The sequence below is a fragment of the Dama dama genome, chromosome X (genome assembly GCF_033118175.1).
Source record: "Dama dama isolate Ldn47 chromosome X, ASM3311817v1, whole genome shotgun sequence".
Taxonomy (NCBI): Eukaryota; Metazoa; Chordata; class Mammalia; order Artiodactyla; family Cervidae; genus Dama; species Dama dama.
This window is the reverse complement of record NC_083714.1, coordinates 158,963,997-158,985,333: the sequence shown is the minus strand read 5'-3', so window position 1 is coordinate 158,985,333 and position 21,337 is coordinate 158,963,997. Positions and strand designations below refer to the sequence as shown.

At 48.8% G+C, this 21,337-nt stretch overlaps 1 protein-coding gene across 5 annotated transcripts in view; it reads left to right on the top strand.

The window, feature by feature from the left end:
- TBL1X (transducin beta like 1 X-linked) overlaps window positions 1-21,337 on the top strand; it is a 238,206-nt gene that overhangs the window by 89,739 nt on the left and 127,130 nt on the right. For all 5 annotated transcript variants that reach the window (XM_061137238.1, XM_061137240.1, XM_061137236.1 and 2 more), the window contains one exon: window positions 5,026-5,099. The gene's annotated coding sequence lies outside the window, so the exon portion shown is untranslated. The remainder of the gene's footprint in view (window positions 1-5,025; window positions 5,100-21,337) is intronic.

Sequence of the window (21,337 nt, the reverse complement as noted above, 5' to 3'; positions counted from 1 at the left end):
AGGAGGACTCAGGAGGAAACTGCAGCTCCTGTGACATGCTCCATGGCTTGGGGAAACATATTTTAGATTTTTCGCATTTTTTTTTCATGATGGTACAACTTGAGTTTCTCCAGGGTAAACATGTTAATCATTATGGCAACTTCAGAGGTGGGGGAGGAAAAAAAACTTGCTTTGGATATATTTCTGTGCTCAGGTGCGTGTGGAACACAGATGAATTCCTCTTCACACCCCTCTGCCCCCCACCCTTTCTCCCCCACCCCCCACCCCAAGTCCTCCCAAAGCAATCCTTTCGCAAATTCTTGGTGCAGTTCCTTGCAAGGCGTTTTCTCTTAGAATTTACCAAGGAAGTCAACAGGAAAATGGTTCCTCCGATTTTCCTTTTTGATGTGGGTGAAACCTCATAAATAATTTAATACCCTCATTTCACAGCTGAGGAGTCTCTGGTCTGGAGAGAGTTTCTTTATAATTAATTAGGAGCAAAGTGAGGCTTGTAAGTCTGTTTCTCTCCCCCCCTTTTTTTTAAACTTCTTCTTTTTGTTTTAATTAAATATATGTGCATAGTAGTTTGGTGGAAGGAAGACAGAATGGAACAGTAGAGTGGATTGTGCATGGGGCACCTTTTGTCAGCCCTTTGATAGAGTTATCCCTTGGACTACAAGGAGATCCAACCAGTCCATTCTAAAGATCAATCCTGGGTGTTCATTGAAAGGACTGATGTTGAAGCTGAAACTCCAATACGTTGGCCACCTGATGCAAAGAGCTGACTCATTGGAAAAGACCCTGATGCTGGGAAAGATTGAGGGCAGGAGGAGAAGGGGACGATAGAGGATGAGATGGTTGGATGGCATCACCGACTCAATGGACATGAGTTTGAGTAAGCTCCGGGAGTTGGTGATGGTCAGGGAGGCCTGGCGTGCTGCGGTGCATTGGGTCACAAAGAGTCCGACATGACTGAGCGACTGAACTGAAACTGATGAGTTAAGGGTTCTGGGCACTGTCTGCGAAGAGGGTGGGCCCTTCCGTGTAAGCTTAGACAACACGTTGAGGGGGAAGAAAAGAGAGCAAGACTGGAAGTTCATGAGGTGCCCTTTAACCCCAATTCCTGGTGGTTCAGATGTGTTCCTTCGAGGGGTAGGGGGATTCGGGATGGTTTGAGAGCAGGTCAGAATACGGCTTGGCTCTGGTCCCCTGCTGAAGCTCCAATCCTTTGGCCGCCTGATGCGAAGAGCTGACTCCTTGGAAAAGCCCCTGAGTCTGAGAAAGATGGAAGGCGGGAGGAGAAGGGGACGACAGAGGATGAGATGCTTGGATGGCGTCATCGACTTGATGGACAGGGAAGCCTGGCGTGTTGCAGTCCACGGCGTCTGCAAAGAGCTGGACTCGACTGAGCCACTGAACGGAACTGGTCTCCTGCTCTCCTGGCTCTGGGCGTTGGGCGGCCCTGGAGCCAGCGTGCACCACCACTAACAGCTGTTCTTACGCTGGGTAGCCCCGAGACTGAGGTTGGTCCACGCTGGTCGGGCGGTGGGGGAGAGAGGGGTCTCTTCCCTGTGCTGGGTGGGGCACCCTTTTCTCCCCCACCAACCAGCCCTCCCGTACTCTGCTCTCAGCATCCTTGTTTCCAAGCCCCACCCCCCGCCGAAATTTTGGGAAACTTCCATGCCCTCTGCTTGCGCCCATCCGTTGGCCTCCTATACTGCTCACGTGGCAGCCGCTTGACCTTCCTCTTCACCTGACTTCTTGCGGCAAGGGACGGCCGCCGCCTCCGTGAAGTCTCCCTAGGTTTCTTCCATGCAGGGAGCAGGTGCAGAGAAGACGGCGTGTTGTCCGTCCTTGTCATCCCGTCAGCCGCGGGTCCCCCCGGTCCTCCGACTCAGCGGCCGTTATTTGCTAGTCTGCCCCTGATAGCCTTGAGTGGCAGCTATCCGATGTCATGGTTTGTCATCCCGCCTTGCCAGATCCTCCTCCTCTGGGTTCAGTGGTGGCCTTTACTTTTATAGAAATACCATCGAATCGATTCTTTATCAGATCCTTTCTCGTGATCGGTTATGAGAAAAATATTGTAATTCCCGTGCTGTACTAAAATTTTAGTTGTGTATCCATTTTGTATATATTCATAGTAGTGTGCCTCTCTTAATCCCAAATTCCTCCTTTACCCCAACCGCTCTCCCCGCTTTGGTAACCATCCATTTGTTTTCTGTGTTTGTGAGTCTGTTTCTGTTTGGTAAAGAAGTTCGTCTGTATAATTTATTTATTTATTTCATTGTTTATTAATCTGCTGTGCTGCAGAGCTTGTGAGATCTTAGTTTCCCCCATGACCAGGGGTTGATTTTGGGGCCCTGGGCAGTGAGAGCTCACAGTCCTAACCACTAACCACTGGACTGTCAGGGGTGTTACATTTCTTTTCTAGACTCCACGTTTAAGTGATGGCATGTGATATCACTTAACTTCAGTCGTGTCTGACTCTCTGCGAGCCCATGGACTGTAGCCCACCAGGCTCCTCTGTCCATGGGATGCTCCAGGCAGGAACACTGGCCTGGGTGGCCATGCCCTCCTCCAGGGGGATCTTCCCAACCCAGGGACCAAACCCAGGTCTCTTGCATCTCCTGCGGGCAGATTCTTTAACACTGGCGCCACTTGGGAAGGCTTAGTGTGATAATCTTGAGATCATCTCAGCGGGGTGACCGTGCTGCCCAGGGGACACTGAACTCTGAGTCAGTTTGCTTGTCACAGCCTGCCTGGATGGCAGGATTCCTCTGGCGTCAAGTGGGTAGGGCCCCAAATGCTGTTTAGTACCCTTTTTCAGGAAGCACAGCCTCCCACCCCCCACCCCAGAGAATGCATGCACGTGTGCTGAGTTGCTTCAGTTGTGTCCGACTCCTTGCGACCCCATGGACTGTAGCCCACCAGGCTCCTCTGTCCATGGCATCCTCCAGACAAGAATGCTGGAGTGGGTTGCCATGCCCTCCCCAAGGGCATCTTCCCGACCCAGGGATTGAACCTGCATCTCTTAACATCCTGTGCATTGGCAGGTGGCTTTACCACGAGCACCACCTGGACCGCGTAGAGTGATCTGGTCCCAAGGCCAGCGCTGCTGAGGATGAGAAATCCCACCCCAGGTGCATCCCAGCCAGGCCCACAGCTTCAGGGGTCACGGTTGAAGTGAAGTGAATTGAAGCGAAGTTGCTCAGTCATGTCCGACTCTTTGCAACCCCACGGGCTGTAGCCCGCCAGACTCTTCCGTCCATGGGATTTTCCAGGCAAGAGTACTGGAGTGGGTTACCATTCCCTTCTCCAGGGAAATCCTCCCTACCCAGGGATCGAACCCGGGTCTCTCCACATTGTAGGCAGACAGCTTTACCATCTGAGCCACTAGGGAAGCCCAATGGTTACACAGACCTAACTCTGGGACTGTAACCTCTGCCACCTGGTCAGACGTGTGTGATCACCTAGTTAAGAACCCGCTCAGAGAGCAGGAGTTTCAATAAAAGTTCACACCTTCAAAAGCTTTTGCTCTCTCCTGCACTCTGATATCCCACGTTTTGCTTGAGCTCTGACCCTGGAAGGCATCCTTACTGCTTCTGCACCCCGCCCCCAGCACACAGGCGCTGACCCGTGCATCCCCCGGGTCTCATCTCCAGGACACCACGGACTCCATGCGTCTTCTCTCCATCTGTGTATTCCCTGCCGGCCCTTTGCGAGCTGACCTGTGTTCCTCTGCTGGGCGAGAGCTTCTCTAAGCCTTTTGTCCTGAGAATGATGGGAGCCCTGAGGGTTTTTTTTTTAAGTGGGAGGATGGTCAGATTTTCTTTGCTCCTTGAGCCTGGTGCCAAGTGAAGAGAGATGAAAGAGGAGGAGTCGGACTCCTTTGCGAGGCGGGCAGAGTCCTCCGTGGCCCAGGATCCTCTGTCGCTCACTTCTGCAGCACCATCACCCGGCCCCTCCTCCACGTGTCTCCATCTCCCAGGTTGCCGTCGCCACTGGACATTTGTGCTCGTGGCCTGCTTTCGCGCACGTTCAAGGGCTCCCTCCTCACGGTGCCCCAACTCGGCCCCCAGTGTAAGCTCAGCTCCGTGTCCGAAGGTCACTGCTCCCCAGTTCGAGTGTCCTCACTTCTCTTGCGTGGGCTTGTGCGTTTTCTTACTCATTTGTTGTCACCGCTGTGTACTCGCTGAGATCACCCCTTTTCTCACCGTCCGGATACTTAAGTGTCCCACGACCGCAGACATCAAGTGTTCCCTGATGCCAACAAGAGCATCACCGAGCGGCGTTTGCACTTTCCACACGGCTGGACGTGGACTTCTCCGTGAGAATGTGCCGTGTTGCATCGAATCGAGCGAGAAATAACCTGTGTTTCTCATTTAGTGTGTTTTCGGGTGCTTAGAGAACCGTGAGAGCTGGCGAGATGCTCTAGCTGGCTAGGCGACTGTTCTTTGAATCTCATCCTTCTGGAGTATTGTGGAGTGTGCGGAGATGAGTGAGGTGTGTCTCGTGTGTTGGGATGATTGGAGTATCTAGGGAGGTGATCATTGCTAGTTTGAGAGCTTTGAACAGATTTTGTGTGAACAGGCTCACTGTATGCTTTGCACAGAGACAAAAGACTGAATTTCACTGGTGGTGGTTGTCCATCGTTAGTGTTTCAGCTTCCTAAGACCCCTCCTGCTTCAGAAGTCTGCCTAAGTCTTTGAACGGTTGAGAATGTAGTCGAGATGTTTTTGTTGACTTTTTTTTTGAATGGCCACAAGAGAGATCTGGCCATTTTTATTAAATTCACCAGGATCTATTTTCTGGATTCTATTGTAATATTTACTGCATTTAAAAAAAATGTTAAAAAATACTCAGTGTGATAAAGTACAATTTGTTGTTGTTTAGTTGCTAAATCGTGTCCAACTCTTTTGAGACCCCAGGGGCTGTAACCCATCAGGCTCCTCTGTCCGTGGGGTTTCCCAAGCAAGAATACTGGAGTGGGTTTTGTTGACTTTTTTTTTTTTTTTGTCCTCATTTTGGATGTTCTTTTGTTGACAGGTAACTGAAGACAGAAAACAGGCTTAAAAATAAACCCCAGAAGGAAAACGAGATTTGCCTACATTTGTCTCTGAGTAAGTAAAATTGTAAAATGGATTAATTTCTTATTCCATTATGAAGTATCCTGTCAACTGGTCCGTGTTTTTAAAAAAATTAACTGTTACTTATCGGCTGTATGTACCAGAAACAGTAATTTCTCAAGGTGTTTTGTAATGATTTGGTAATCAAAACATGCTGTGTATCTATCTGTGTTGGCACTTCGTGACAAACTCCTGTTTCACGGAATGTTTGGGAAGTCAGAAATTTTAGGAAAGAGAGATGGAGATGGTTATTCTGTGCTTTTGCAAGAAACATCATTTCTTTCATGGTTTCACATTCCTGTGAACATTTCAGGTACTTATTTTCCCTCTGATGGCTGATTTATGAGAAACAGAAGTGGTTTTTTTTTTTTTTTTTTTTTTTGATGCTTGTCTTGTACATGTTTGGAAACGACAGACATCCACGGCCTAGTTTGTGGTCCAGGCAGAACTTTCCATAAACACCTTGCCGGGCAGCATCGTGAGGCCACGTGGCCTGTGCTGGGGGCACCTGGGGAGGCATTTTCCTTCCGTCTGAGCCCCACGTGGACTCTCATGAGGGCACAGAGACTCAGACAGGGTTCCTAGGACGGGGACCTCTGGGGTCTGGAGCCATCATCTTGGCTGCAGAATTTCACCCAGCTTACAGCAAGGCCCGGGGTCTCACCCAAATCAAGAACTTCCTTTTCAAGACCCCTTTGTATGAAAGTCTTCTGTTTCTGGGATGACCGTTCTTTGAATCTTACTTCTGGAGTACTACTTCTGGAGTGTGCGGAGATTAAGTGAGAGGTCTCTCGTGTTTTGAGGGAAGGCGTTACAGGTCTTAGAAAGCCGTGGCATGGTGTCTGGGTCTCTGGTCTCTGGGTGTCCCATGGACGGTGCAGACGTCTCCTGCTGTGGGAATTCCCAGGAAGGATCTACTAACCTGCCTTGCAGCCGCTGAGGAAGGCTGGACCCTCATCTTGAAGGGGAGACGTGGGCTCGCTTTGGTGGCGCTTGGGATCTCAATGCATAGTGAAGATACACGTTCTAGATGGGGGACTCTATGGGCAAAGGTGAGGAACGAGCAATGAGAAAGATTTTTTTTTTTTTCCTTTAAAAGGAAAAGTTGATAAGCCAGTCTGGTGGAATGCAGGGGAGTGATGGGGGGTTATTGTTGTTTAGTCGCTCAGTCGTGTCCAGCCCTTTGCGATCCCATGGGCCGCAGCACGCGAGGCTTCCCTAAGGAAGAGGCAAGGACCCTGACGTTAACCCTGCCTACACAGTGCCCAAAGGGGTCTGATTTTCTTAGCATCAGAGCTATCTCCATTTACCTAGACACGCCTGGGGTCACATGCCCAGAGTGATTTGAAAGAATATCCTAGGTGACCTTTTGAACCAACCACCCTCGGCTCCCCTGGGGTGAAGAAAAAACAGTAAATCATGGCAAAATACTTATGTAACAACTTGTGTGCCAGACATGGCTGTAGTCTGTTAACAACTTAATCTCATTGTTATTCACATAGCTGACAACTCGCCCATTCAGAGTGTACGCTTGGGTGCTTTTTAGAATATTCAGAGTTCCGCAACCATCGCCACAACTGATTCTAAACCATTTCCTGGCTTCCCAAAGAATCCCATGGACCCATGAGAACTCACTCCTTGTTCAGGCCTCCCCCAGTACCCAGTCACCACCCGTCGATGGTCAGCATCTCTGGATTTGTTCATTCTGGATGTTTCGAGCAAATGAAATCACGGAGTGTGTGTGCGTTTCGTGGCAGGTGTACCGTTTTCAAGGTTCACCCGCGTTGTTGCATTCGTTTTGATTTCCAGACCCCATTCTGTTGGATGAAGAGCCCACGTTTGGTCTATCTGTTCATCACTGAGACACTGTTACTTTTGACGATTTCTATGTTGAAATAACATCAGACTCACAAGACGTGGCAAAAATAGCTTGTGCGTGCGTGCTCAGGTGCTTCAGTGGTGTCCGACTCTGCGACGCCATGAACTGTAGCCCACCAGGCTCCTCTGTCCATGGGATTCTCACTGGAGGGAGTTGCCCACGCCCTCCTCCAGGGGATCTTCCCGACCCAGGGACTGAAACCACAGTCTCTTACATCTCCTGCATTGGCAAGCAAGTTCTTTACGACTAGCGCCACCTGGGAAGCAAAAAAAAAAAATAGCAAATGGAGGTCTAGGGCACCCTCCCCTGCCTTCCCTGGTGGTAACATCTTTCGGTGAAGATACTATGTTATCAAAAGTAGGAACCTGACATCTGCAAGTTTTGCACAGATGCAGCCCTTGTCTATATTTTAGCAGTTTTGGTGTGTGTGCATGCGTGCATGTGGACAGTGTGTGAGCTATAATCATATGTGGAGCTTTAAGCAACCCCCTCCATAATCGGACCCAGAAACTGTTCCATCCACACTGGAAAACCCCTGCATGCCCCCATGGCATGATCACCCTCTGTGGCTCCTGGCAGCCACTGACATCTCCGGCTCTGTAATTTTGTCCTTTCAAGAATGATCTTTCTGCCGTTAGGGTGGTATCATCTGCCTGTCTGAGGTTGTGGATATTTCTCCCTGCAATCTTGATTCCAGCTTGTGCTTCATCCAGCGCGGCATTTCACGTGATGTTGTTCAGTTGCTCGGTTGTGTCCGACTCTTTGAGATCCCCACGGACTCCAGGCTTCCCTGTCCTTCACCATCTCCCAGACCTTGCTCAAACTCATGTCCATCGAGTCACTGATGCCATCCAACCATCTCATCCTCTGTTGTCCCCTTCTCCTCTTGCCTTCAGTCTTGCCCAGCATCAGGGTCTTTTCTAAGGAATCAGTTCTTTGTGTTAGGTGGCCAAAGTGTTGGAGCTTCAGCTTCAGCATCAGTCTTTCCAGTGGATATTCAGGACTGATCTCCTTTAGGATGGACTGATTGCATCTCCGTGCAGTCCAAGGGACTCTCCAACACCACAGTTCAAAAGCATTACTTCTTCAGTGCTCAGCTTTCTGTATGGTCCAACTCTCACATCCATACATGACCACTGGAAAAACCATAGCCTTGTTGACCAAGTAATGTCTCTGCTTTTTAATATGGTGTCTAGGTTGGTCATAACTTCGGCTGTATTCTGCATATAAGTTAAATAAGGAAGATGACAATATACAGCCTTGATGTACTCCTTTCCCAATTTGGAACTGGTCTGTTGGGGTGAGGTGTTTTCCTAGTATAAGGGGAAGGGTGGCCTGTTCTCAGCAACTCTTTTCTGTTCATAAAATCCTAAAAGGGTTCAAAGGACTGCGTTTAGAATTAGCCATGACGCTGAGACAGGTGATTGCCTGGAGCCTGGAGACATTCCCGGTGGAATTGTTGATGATTAGAACCAGACACTATAGCAGGGGCAAAACACCGTGTTTTGTGAATCTCATCTGGACGGTCCGCCGTGTTAAAGACCAACCCGGTTGCAGGGGTTTTTTGTATGAAGGTGCAGTTCAGACAGTGGCCCTGGTTGGGACGTGGGTATTGTTCGGCAGGCTTGGGGTGCCATGGGCTAGATGTAGGGTGTTGCTCATTTTTCTTACCAGAAGCCATAAAGCATCCAGGTGCCCTGGCAATCATACCTGGTTGATTTGAAGACATGAATTCCACATGGATAATGGTGGAGTGCAGTTTCATTTCCTGAGGTCTCCCACTGATGAAAAGTGCGTGATGAGGTGCTGTTTGACAGCGTGATTCAGCCCTTGCTTCCAACCTTCGCTTGAGATTTGTTCAGTGTTCTTTTCGTCCAGACAGCCTTTGCCTTCTTGAATCCCCAGAACACAGAGGTAGAGCCCCACAGACATGCTCTCCCTCCAGGTTTTCAAGAAAAAAACCGCTTTCTCTTGAGAAACCACTCCTTTCTTCTAGAAGCCACGGAAACTCCTGCTGTCGGCAGGGGCATGCCCGCAACGGATGGATTGAGAATCCAGTGAGTCTCTTCTTGATAGAACTTGATGCAAATGGACATTGTGCTCTGCTAATTTGCTTCCGTCGTGTCCAGCTCTGTGCGAACCCGTGGACGGTAGCCCGCCAGGCTCCTCTGTCCATGGGATTCTCCAGGCAAGAATACTGGAGTGGGTTGCCATGCCCTCCTCCGGGGGATCTTCCCGACCCAGGGATCAAACCCATGTTTCTTATGTCTCCTGCGTTGGCAGGCTGGTTCTTTACTGCTTAGCACCACCTGGGAAGGTACAAACGGACATTGAGTTCCAATTAATTAAAATTCAAGAATAAGCTGTTGAAACTGGCTGTAGATTCTGGTTGTAAAATGGCCTGAAGGTGACGGCAGGTTTCTTTCATTTGTGACATCTGTTACTACTTCTGACTCTTAACGCCAAATCAGAGAGGGGTGTTTTTCTTAGCGTTGCCTTTTGGTTTTCTTCGTGAACATGGGCGGTTCCTGAAGATCTCTTTCTTGGTTTAGGACCGGGGTTCTCTACTGAGGGCAGTCTTTTCCCCCGCCCCAGGGACACTGGGCAAAGTCTAGAGACATGTTTGGTTGTCATATATGATTGATTTGATGGGAGCGGGGTGATCCCGTCATCTCAGGGTATTGCCAAACACCCCACCATGGACAGGACAGCCTCTCCCACCTTCTCACACACCAAACAATTACCTGACTCCAAATGGGCTTCCCTGATAGCTGAGTTGGTAAACAATCCGTCTGCAATGCAGGAGACCCCAGTTTGATTCCTGGGTTGGGAAGATCCCCTGGAGAAGGGAGAGGTTACCCACTCCAGTATTCTTGGGCTTCCCTGGTGGCTCAGATAGTAAAGAATCCGCCTGCAATGCGGGGGACCTGGGTTTGATCCCTGGGTTGGGAAGATCCCATGGGGAAGGAAAGGGCAAATGAATCCAGTATTCTAGCCTGGAGAATTCCATGGACTGTATAGTCCATGGGGTTGCAAAGAATCGGACACGACTGAGTGACTTTTACTTTCATTTTCAAATGTTGGTAGGATGAGCTTGGCTGGTTTAGGATTTGCTCCCAAAAGTGGCATATATTGAATATTGCCCTTCATCGTGTTTCACAGTAGGTTAGCGACTATTGGCATTGGCTCTGAAGCTCTGCGATAAGGAGTAATACACTTTGAGTCCTCCTATGATGACTCTGTGGCTTCCCAGGTGGCTCAGTAATAAAGAATCTTCCTGCCAAGCAGGAGACATGGGATTGATCCCTGAGTCAGGGAAGATCCCTTGGAGAAGGACATGGCAACCCACTCCAGTATTCTTGCCTGGAGAATCCCATGGACAGAGAGGAGCCTGGCAGGATATGGTCCATGGGGGTCACAGAGTTGGATATAAGTGAGCACGCAGGCATGCACACACGCATGATGACTCCTATACTCAACATGACTGTACTTTTAGAAATGAATATACTTGGGTGTCCGTAAATTTTTGTTTTTCGACATAGGAAGAAATACATTGTTGACAATGTGATCATATGGATAAATTCATAAGCTTCAGTTGGAATCATTGTCATGTATGGTCTATTAAAATGTTTGCATAATTTTCTTAATGGTCAATAGTAATTCTAAGTCTTATTACTTAGAATACTTGTGGGGAGTTCCCCGGTGGTCCCAAGTGGTTAGGACTTGGTCCTTTCCCTTCCAAGGACGCAGGTTTGACTCCTGCTTGGGAAATAGATTCCACAATGTGTGCTGTGAGGCCACCAGGGGAAAAAAAAAATTGCAGAATCCTCTACATTCCTGCTTTTATGAGACACCTGTGTGCACAATTAGCAAATTTTTAATAACAGAATCCTAAGATGAAGTTACAGTCCAGAAAGCTATGACTGAAAGGTCATGCCTTCACTTAATGCCTATTTAAGTCAGATTTACAAAGCATTATGTTTTACAGTGATAAAATATGCATAACATATAATATGTCATGCTAACCATTTTTCCCCAGTGGGTGACAGTTTTATTTCCTGTCTTAACCATTTTTAGAATGCACAGTTCACTGTCATTGGGCTTCCCTGGTGGCTTAGCTGGTAAAGAATCTGCCTGCAATTCGGGAGACCTGGGTTCGATCTCTGGGTTGGGAAGATCCCCTGGAGAAGGGATAGGCTACCCACTCCAGTATTCTGGCTTGGGGAATTCCATGGACTGTATAGTCCGTGGGGTGGCAAAGAGTCGGACACGACTGAGCGACTTTCACTGTCCTGAAGTATGTTCACCTTCCTGTACATCCATCACCACTATCCACGTGTAGAACTTTTTCCACCTTTCCAAGCTAACATTACATACCCATTGAAACAACTCTCTATTCCCCTCCCCCCAGCCCCTGGCACCCACGGTTTCGCTTTGTATTAATATCTCTTCTGTTGGGACTTCTAAGCACCGCACACGTAAGCGGAATTACATGAGATTTGTCCTTTTTGAGCCTGTTTTAGTTCTCCCAGGGGAATGTCTTTGCAGTTTAATGATGGTGTAGCTTGTGTTTTCCTTCTTGTGGGTAAGCAGTGTTCCATTGTGTGTGTGTGTCTGTGTGTGAGTATGGTGGTTTGTTAATCCCTTACCCCATGGATGGATAGTTGAGTGATTTATGGAGAAATCTTTTAAAGCTGGGTCCGGTGACTTGTCTGCTGGTCCTGTGGCTAAGACTCCACACTTCCAAGGCAGGGGTACAAAGGAAGGCCCAACACAGCCCAAGAAATAACACATCAATTTTGAAAAAAGAAAGAAAGCGGGGGGCTCCTTTTACATTTGGCCTGTGACCACTCTTTAGACCTAGAAAGTGATGGCAGGAGGCATGTGGGGTCCATGGTATGGTACTCACATGGAAAACTCCAGAATCTTCATACTCCTCCTCGAGTGCCTTAACGCCGTCTTCCGCTGATTTAGGAACTGTCTTCTGAGATGAGCTTCTGTTAGTTCTTGCCACCTGCCTCTTTCCATTCGAACTCCACGGGAAAGAGCTGCAGAAGAAATGTCTGGATGCCTACCAGAACTGTGCCCTGCGCTGGCCAGCATGTCCCCCATGTTGTTTTCTAGTGAGATGGCTTCCTCCTGAGCTGTCTGTAAAAAAAAAAATAGATAATTTTACTTGTTCATTTATTGTTTAACTCTGCTGGGTCTTCCGTTGGGCTTCCCTGGTAGCTCAGCTGGTAAAGAATCCGCCTGGGACGTGGGAGACCAGGGTTCGATCCCCGGGTTGGGAAGATCGCCCCTGGAGAAGGGAACGGCCGCCCACTCCAGTACCGATGCTCTGTGGGCTGGCTTTCTCGTGGCAGAGATCGGGGCCTCCTGTCTATAAATCTGCAGTGCACGGGCTTGTCTCTGTGGTGGCTTCTCTTGGTGCAGAGCTCAGGCTCAAGAGTGTTGGGTCTTCAGTAGTTTCCGAGCACTGGCTCTCGGGGGCATGGGCTTCGGAACTTGGGGTGCACAGGCTTCCTAGTTCCCGTGGCATGTGGGATCTTTCCCGGACCAGGGATCAAACCCACGTCTCCCGTGCTGGCAGGCGGATTCTTCACCACTGAGCTGCCAGGGGTACCACCTCCTTAGGAGTTGCCCGCAGCCCCGAAGAGGGATGTGTGAATGTCCCCTACTGCCCCCTGACTCCGCTTTCCTGTTCCCACCTCATTTGCCTCCTCTGTGAAACTGTAAACTCCAGCGCTGTGTGTATACACTCGTGAGACACTTTGCAATCAACGTGATGAAGTCTTTATGTGAAAGGGTTCTTGATGATTGTGAAATGGGTCTGTAACTCCAACATCATCTACCAAAAAAAAAAAATAAATAAAATCAGTGCTCTATATTGGGATCTGATTCTGTCCTGACACGGTGATTGCAATACTAAAATCCCAAAGCAATTGCTGTTTGCTGACAGGGGTACACAGCGATGTCTTTCAACTTGGATAAGCTTAGAACTTTACACAGAGCAGCTAAAATGAATTTCTTTTGACACTCGGTTGCCGAGTAGGAACCCAGAATGGATGTTGAGGTTTTCTGTTCGTCTGTCACAGGTGAGCAGGGCATTTGGAGTGCTGCATGCTAGGATTGGAGTGGGATACTGGTTTGGCCAGGCGTGCCACACAGATATTTGATCTGAGTTTTGCTTTGGGGTGGAAATTGTAGGGTGCAGACTTGGAGTCTTGACAGAAGTGCATTGGAATAGTTGAAAATCTGCATAAAAAATTTATATTCTCTCTGGCAAGTTACCTTGCTCAACAAAGTGCTCTGGTGGAATCTTTTAAAACACACAGCTATCTCTTGGTTGCCTTTTTTTTTTTTTTTTTCCAAACTAAATAAGCTGCTGCAGATGGCTTTTATTTTATAAACCTGAAGTAAAGCTTCATGGGTAAGGCATATCCTCATGGCTGTGGGATTTTCTGGTTTATGTGACTGATTAATTTGAAGCATGATTCACGGTTTAACTTACAGTTTCTGTGTTAAATTAATGACGTTACTGGGTTCACATTTTGTTTTTATTTTAGTGTTGCTGATTAATTTTAAGTGTGATTCACATTTTAGCCTACAGTTTCTTTGTTAAATTAATTACGTTATTGGGTACTTTATTCTTTGTTTTACAAACCTTCTAATTGGAGGCATTGCATGTCAGAGTGATAAATGGCTGGGTATTTCCTGACCTCTAAAATTTTTTCCATCCACTTTAAAGACATTTTTCTGTGTGGCCACATAGTGTTTGGTTTACAAAATATCAGTTCAGTTCAGTAGCTCTGTCGCTCAGTCCAACTCTTTGTGACCCCATGGACTGCAGCCCACCAGGCCTCCCTGTCCATCACCAACTCTCCAGAGCTTGCTCAAACTCATGTCCATTGAGTCGGTGATGCCATCCAACCATCTCATTCTCTATCGTTCCCTTCTCCTTCTGCCTTCAGTCTTTCCCAGCATCAGGGTCTTTTCCATTGAGTCAGTTCTTCGCATCAGGTGGCCAAAGTATTGGAGTTTCAGCTTCAGCATCAGTCCTTCCAATGAATATTCAGGACTGATTTCCTTTAGGATGGACTGGTTGGATCTCCTTGCAGTCCAAGGGACTCTCAAGAGTCTTCTCCAATGCCACAGTTCAAAAGCATCAATTCTTAAGTGCTCAGCTTTCTTTATAGTCCAACTCTCACATCCATACATGACTGTTGGAAAAACCATAGTTTTGATTAGACGGACCTTTGTTGGCAAGGTAATATCTCTGCTTTCCAATATGCTGTCTAGGATGGTCATAGCTTTTCTTTCAAGGAGCAAGCGTCATTTGATTTCATGGCTGCAGTCACCATCTGCAGTGATTTTGGAGCCCAAGAAAATAAAGTCTGCCACTGTTGTTTCCCCATCTATTTGCCATGAAGCAGTGGGAGCGGATGCCATGATCTTCATTTTTTGAATGTTGAGTTTTAAGCCAAAATATACATTCCTCTAAAACACGGAAGTTAAGCTGCAGATATGTTTTCAACCAAGGCTTTTCACAGTGTTTACTTACATAGAATACTGTCACTTTGCGTTCTGGAGCTATTTGTCTTTGCCTAGCCTAGGATGTAGGTAGAATATTAATCTCGTGTGAAAGTGAGATAAGCAGGGAGCAGATGGATTTATGGCTCTCGAGACCTGTGAACTCTGCCGCGGCAGAGAGTTCTTGAATACGAATCAAGAAATTCCGGGCTGTGGCTAGCCAGGGCTGGCGTGACCTGATTTGCCACACAATACATCATCCTGCCGGGGATCCGTTTCTTGCGACGTGCCTACTCGGGTTTGGTCCTGACTCTCTGATGTTGCTGCACTGGGCTCCCTTTGAGAGAATGAGACGGCTCCTTCACGGTAGGAGCCCTGGGCGTGGGTCGGGCCAGGCTTGCTCCACAAGCCCCCCGGGGGGGGGGAAATTCTGGGTCCCGGGGGCTGCAGCAAGTTCTCAGATGCGTTCAGTCACTGGAGGTTGAGGAGCGTCTGCACCCCAGGCTCTCTGTAGCCAGGTAGGGTGCAGAAGAAACTTCCCAGGTGGCTCAGTGGTAAAGAACCCCCCTGCCAATACAGGAGACAGGGGTTTGATCCCTGGGTCGGGACGATTCCCCGGGAGGAGGAAATGGCAACCCACTCCAGGATTCTTGCCTGGAGAATCCCACGGACAGAGGAGCCTGGTGGGGCTACAGTCTAGGGGGTCGCAAAAGAGTCGGACACGACTGAGCAGCAAGAAGAGGGTACTCACGCAGCTGTGCAGCCATCGCCACAGTTTAATTTTAGGAGTATTTTCAGTGCCCCCACAACGAAACCCCACCTCCCAGAGCCGTCACTCCCTACTTTTCCATCGCTCTCCTCAGCCTCCCCGCAGCTGCAGACCGGTTGTGTATCTCTGTGGATTTGCCTGTACTGGGCGTTTTCCGTAAATCATATGTTGCATGACTTCTCGTGAGTTTGTTTCTCTGACTTCGCACGGTGTTTTCAAGATTCACGTATGTCGTAGGCTGTGACCGTGGCTTCCTTCCTTTTTATAGCCGAATCGTTCTATTTCATGGTTCAGTTCAGTCGCTCAGTCGTGTCTGACCCTTTGTGACCCCATGAACCGCAGCACGCCAGGCCTCCCTGTCCATCACCAACTCCCAGAGTCCACCCAAACCCATGTCCATTGAGTCGGTGATGCCATCCAACCATCTCCTCTTCTGTCATCCCCTTCTCCTCCCAGCTTCAATCTTTCCCAGCATCAGGGTCTTTTCCAGTGAGTCAGTTCTTCTCATCAGGTGGCCAGAGTATTGGAGTTTCAGCTTCAGCATCAGTCCTTCCAATGAACATGGTGGGAACAGACTATATCTTCTCCATCCATTCATCAGTTCATGGACACGGGTTGTTTCCGCTGTTTGACAATGTCAGTCACGCTGCTGTGAACGTTCCCGTCCTGGATATGGTGTAGATGTGTGCTAAGTGAGATCGCTATGGCCCAGTGAACCGCTGGCTGCCAAATTGATAAGGGGTGGTCTTTAAAATGAAAATGTGCATGCACACACACACACACACACACACACAAAATGTGTGGAAGTGCATTCAAAAAAATTATATACATAATCTTATATACATAGGATTTATGTTTATATCATTGCAGAGAGATCAGGGGCTGGCTGCTCCAGGTCTGGTGTTGAGCCTTCTCATTTCGGGGGGCTTCTGTTGTTGCAGAGGATGGGCTCTTAGCCGTTGTGGCCTGCGGGTTCAATTATTGTGGCCACGTGACTTCTTCCTGGACCTGGGATCAAACCCTGCTTCAGATTTCCCAAAGCTGACCTGGTCCTTCCATACAGTAGAGATGGCTGCGGCCCCGTCTTCCCAATGAAGAGAAGGTGCCAGCTCACCAGGTCCACCAGGGCGTCCACCCTCCGTGTGGCTTGCCCACCAGGTGTCAGACTTAGGAGGGTGAAGTTCGTCGGATCAGCCTCTGAGCGTTTCCGGGTTGAGTGAGAGGAGCCAGCATCTCTTCCATGCTGTTTGCCGCTTTGTCTCAAATCGAATTCTGGGAAACCCGACCCCATCCACCAGCATATAGGGAGATGGTCAGGGGGCCTGGGTGTGTCCTCATCCCTTCCTGTTTGTTTGCTTACGGTCCAAGATCGTCAGCCTCTGGAAAGGGCCTTTTCTGCCAACCGGCCTTGACAATGGTTGTTTAGTTTCTTTAAGTCGCGTCCAGCTCTTTTGCAACTCCGCGGACAGTAGCCCGTCAGGCTCCTCTCTGTCCACGGGGATTCTCCAGGCAAGAATCTTGGAGTGGGTTGCCATGCCCTCCTCCAGGGGAATCTTCCCGATCCAGGGATCAAATCCGCGTCTCCTGCATTGGCAGGCCGTTTCTTTACCGCTCGGCCACCTGGGGTGTTGGCAGTATCGGGGCCCCAGATCCTCTGGGTAAAACTACAGAGGAAGGTCCACTGCTCGTTAAGGCTGTGATGAGACGCTTCAGACTGTTCGCTGAGTACAGTAAACCTTCCCCCACCCGCCCACTGTCCACATACCCCCAAGTGGAGGTGGTACACCCCCCCTGGCTTCCCTGCACCCTCGTCTCCAAAGTAAAATGCTTCAGTGGGAGGTGGGCCTGGCGCTGAAAACGATGGATCTGTAGTAACAGGCCACACCTGTGAGCGTCCAAGCCCAGCGGTATGTCACCCCCAGCTGGAGGATGGAACAGAAGGGAGCCCTGGAAATGCTGGGCTGAAAAGGACTCTGTTGGTGGGGTCACACAAGCGACATCCTGTCCTCCGTGGTCCCCCGAGGCAGGATGCGTGGGTGTGTTTGGCACTGAGACGAACCTGGCAAGCAAGGCGGCCTCGGGAGGGAAACTGAATTGGCCGTTTCTTCTAAGGATACTGAGAACTGTCGCAGCCTCTGGCGTCCCAAGGAAGCTCAGGACAGCTTGCCAGACAGATAGCATGGATAATAAATAACAGAAAGAGAAAAAAAAAAAAAAGAAATGAAACCACGATGCTTTCTTTTCTGTGAAAGTCATTTTTATCCTGTTTGCAAAAAACCATGGATTTCAGTGGGGGCAGCTGTGTTAGCAAGTGTACCAAAGACAGTTATCCTAGGAGTTAGATTGAAATCATTCACAGAAGTAAGTTCTCTGGCAAACTGGAAACCCCAGGGGGGAGATTTTGCATCTTATTTAATGTAAAAATTCCTCGAAGCAAATATGTTGTGGTTCCAGGCAGTTTATTGGTTTTTTGTTTTGTTTTGTTTTAATTTGATTTTCCCTTAAATATTTGTGAATGTGTGAATTACTCTGTATGCCAACTGTGGAAAATAAAGCCACAGAGAGACGGGAGGAGGGAGATGTCAGATAAATTCCTCTTCAGCAGAGAATTGAAGACGCGTCCTTTTATAACAGAATCGGTCTCCTGTTATAACAGAATCCATCTCTACAACAACCTGATGCAAGAAAGCTGTAACAGATTTGAAACTTGCAACTGTGTGTCCACCAGCGGGGCCTTGGGAAGCCCTCCCAGGCATCCTGGCAAGCTCCCTTCTGAAATTCTTGCTGTCATGGGGCTTTGGGACCCCTGCCTTTGGGGTGGTGAAGAAGGCACAACTTTATTTTTAACCTCTCACAGGGAACACCCCTGACGTGTTGTGTCGATGCTTACTGATGGGATTGGAAATTGGAGCCAGAATAATTAGACTGACTCTCCAGATGTCACGTGTGAGCTGGGAAAGGACTCGAATGCACACCCTGTTTGCTCTTGCAGGGACTGAGGGAGGAAATGACCCGGAAGGTGATCAAGCTGGTTGTCCGGTTTGCGGTTGTCGCTTTCCCTTACTTGCATGGAGCTGCAGTTGGGGATTCCAGATCCCCATACAGCCACACCCGGAGGGGGGCAGTTCTTTGTTTTCCTGAGCCCCATGGGAGACAGAGACACATACTGATGTGAAGAGAAGCCAGAAGCCAGCATCGTGGGGCTGTGAGCTGGTTTAAACCCCTGCCCCGTCTCTGCACGTCAGCTCTGTGATTCTTCTTTCCCTGGAAGCCAGACGGCACACTTTGCACGCTGGGTGTGAGCTCTCTTCAGCCACTGGGAGTGGCAAGAAAGTCGAGCAAGGAACAGGGGAAGGTGGCGATGACCGGGAGAACCTTTTTCGTGGGTTCATGAAAGTAAAGGGAGCCACGCTGGTACCAGCTTTTATTTTTTCTTGGGACTGCACTGCCAGAGAATTCCTTGGTACCAGTGTTGATACAGGATGAGATGGTTGGATGGCATCACCGACTCAATGGACGTGGGTTTGAGCGAGCCGCGGGAGTTGGATGGACAGGGAGGCCTGGCGTGCTGCAGTCCTCGGCGTCGCAGAGAGTCGGACACGACTGAGCGACTGAACCGCAACCGGGCTGAGCACCGCTTTGCTGATGTTGCCGTGGCAACCTGATTCCCACGGTGGTGGTCTTAGCAAGGGTCGTGTGTCTGACAGGTTGAGTCTTAGCAAGGGTCGTGTGTCTGACAGGTTGATTCCTTTACTTGGCTCCGTTCGAGCGCTATGAGCCTAGCGCCTGGGAACAAGAATTCCTTGTGTGTGTGTGTGTGTGTGTGTGTGTGTGTGTGTCTGCATGCGCATCCTTAGATGCTCAGTCGTGTCTGACTCTTTGCAGACCTCCTGGACTGTAGCTGACTAGCCTCCTCTGTCCATGGGATTCTCCAGGCAAGAATCCAAATAAATAAATAGCGAGTGTGTATTTACTTACAAATATATAAATAGGTGTTAAATGTATTTATGTGGTTGTTCAGTTGCTAAGTCATGTCCAACTCGTTGCGACCCCATGGACTGCAGCGGGTCAGATCCCCCCCTCCCTGTCCATCACCACGTCCTTCCCAGAGTTTGCTCAGACTTGAACTCATATCTGGGATAGGTGTGAAGGGAGGGAAACAACCTTAAGGAATTCACTTGTTAACAAGTGGTCAGTCTGACATCAAGCACTATATATTTATATTTACAAATGCATTTATTTGTAAACATATAATATTATATTTATGTTATATATTAATATTATGCAGTATAATATGTACTAATAATATATTAATAATATATGCTATTAATATAATATACATATAATCAATATATTAATATAACAAATATAATATGCTAATATGACTATAATTAATATAACACGACTACAGTTAATATATTAATATAACATAAATATAAATATTTCTTTATTTGGGTACACCACATCTCAGTTGCAACACCCAGGATCTTTAGTTACGGCACGCACCACCTCTTAGCTGTAGCATGTGGGATCCATCTCCCCAACCCAGGATTGAACCCACCTGCCTCCCTGCCTGTCCACTGGGACCACAGAACCCTTCCCTCCCCGCCTCCCGCCAAGGAAAGTCCCAAGAATTCTTAATTTTTATCCAGTGCACATAAGTCCTTTGTGCTTGTGATACTAAATGTGTGATTAAGCATTACAGGGAGATGAGGTTTACGAAGTGAAGGTTGATTTCCAAGAAACTCAGGTGGATGACGCAGGGCTGGCCCTGCGTGACGGCGGTTCCAATGAATGGGATTCCCACGGCTTTGCTGCTGTTTCTGTTTGAAAGAGGGTAGGGAGTAAAATCGGATATTGAAGTGGACAGCGTCGGTTCGGAGGAGGGCGTGGCAACCCACTGCAGTATTCTTGCCTGGAGAACCCCCATGGACAGAGGAGCCTGGTGGGATATGGTCCAAGGGGTCGCAAAGAGTTGGACACGAATGAGCAGCTGATCACGCAGCATGGCATCGGTTATGGATTGTGCGACAGAACGTTGTAACTATAGTTTAGACGCTGTATGTCTGCTCACATCTGACATACATATACCCTTATCTTGTTAACATAAACTCGGAGAGGCGGGGGGCGACCCCCCAGCCCAAGTCATGATGAGGTCTGGGGAGCTTATGGGGGGAAAGTCACGGAGAAGGGTGGTTGAGGGCAGGAACCACCTGGCAGGGAAGACCCAGTACGGATCCCGGAGATGGAGCTGGTCCACCATTTATTGGGCTCTGCCATCCCAGCTAGCGAGGGCTCCTGTTCACTCCGTGTCCCCTTCAGCAAAAGCTCTGAGGTTTAAGCCTCACTTTTGGTGCCCTGCGGAAGAGTGATATCTTTGCCTTCGTGTGCGCATTAAACGCAGGTGTCCACGGAAAGCCCTTAGCACAGTGTCGGGCCCTTCAGCGGCCACTCGGCCTGTGCGGTCTTAACGTTTCGTCATCATTTTGCAGCAAAAGAGATGCTGGGGTTGCACAGCCTCCTGTCTGTCTGCTCTCAGATGCCACGTTTCATGTCCCAGGTCACTGCTATCCCATGTCCCAGCCGATTTAAGTTCTTTTTTGTTTCTCTTTTCTTGCTTCCCTGGATGGCTCAGCTGCTAAAGAATCCTCCTGCAATGCTGGCGACCTGGGTTCGATCCCTGGGTTGGGGAGATTCCCCTGAAGAAGGGAAAGGCTACCCACTCCAGGATTCTTGCCTGGAGAATTCCGTGGACTGTACAGTCCATGGGGTTGCAAAGAGTCAGACGGGACTGAGCGACTTTCACTTCACTTCATGTCATTCTGAAAGGAACACAGTTGTGTCCGGGTGCATTTTTAGGCGGAGAGTAGTATGTGTGTGTTCTCAGGGATTCCTAGACCGTCATTTGACAGCGTTGGGTATTACTAGTACTGGGTCATGGGGGAAATTTCCCAATAACAGCATTCCATGTTAATGCAGCCCTCCCTGTCCCCACCCCCTACAGCCCCTTTCTGCTTTACTGTCTTCCTGGGGTTTCTTCTAGGAATTCGTCCT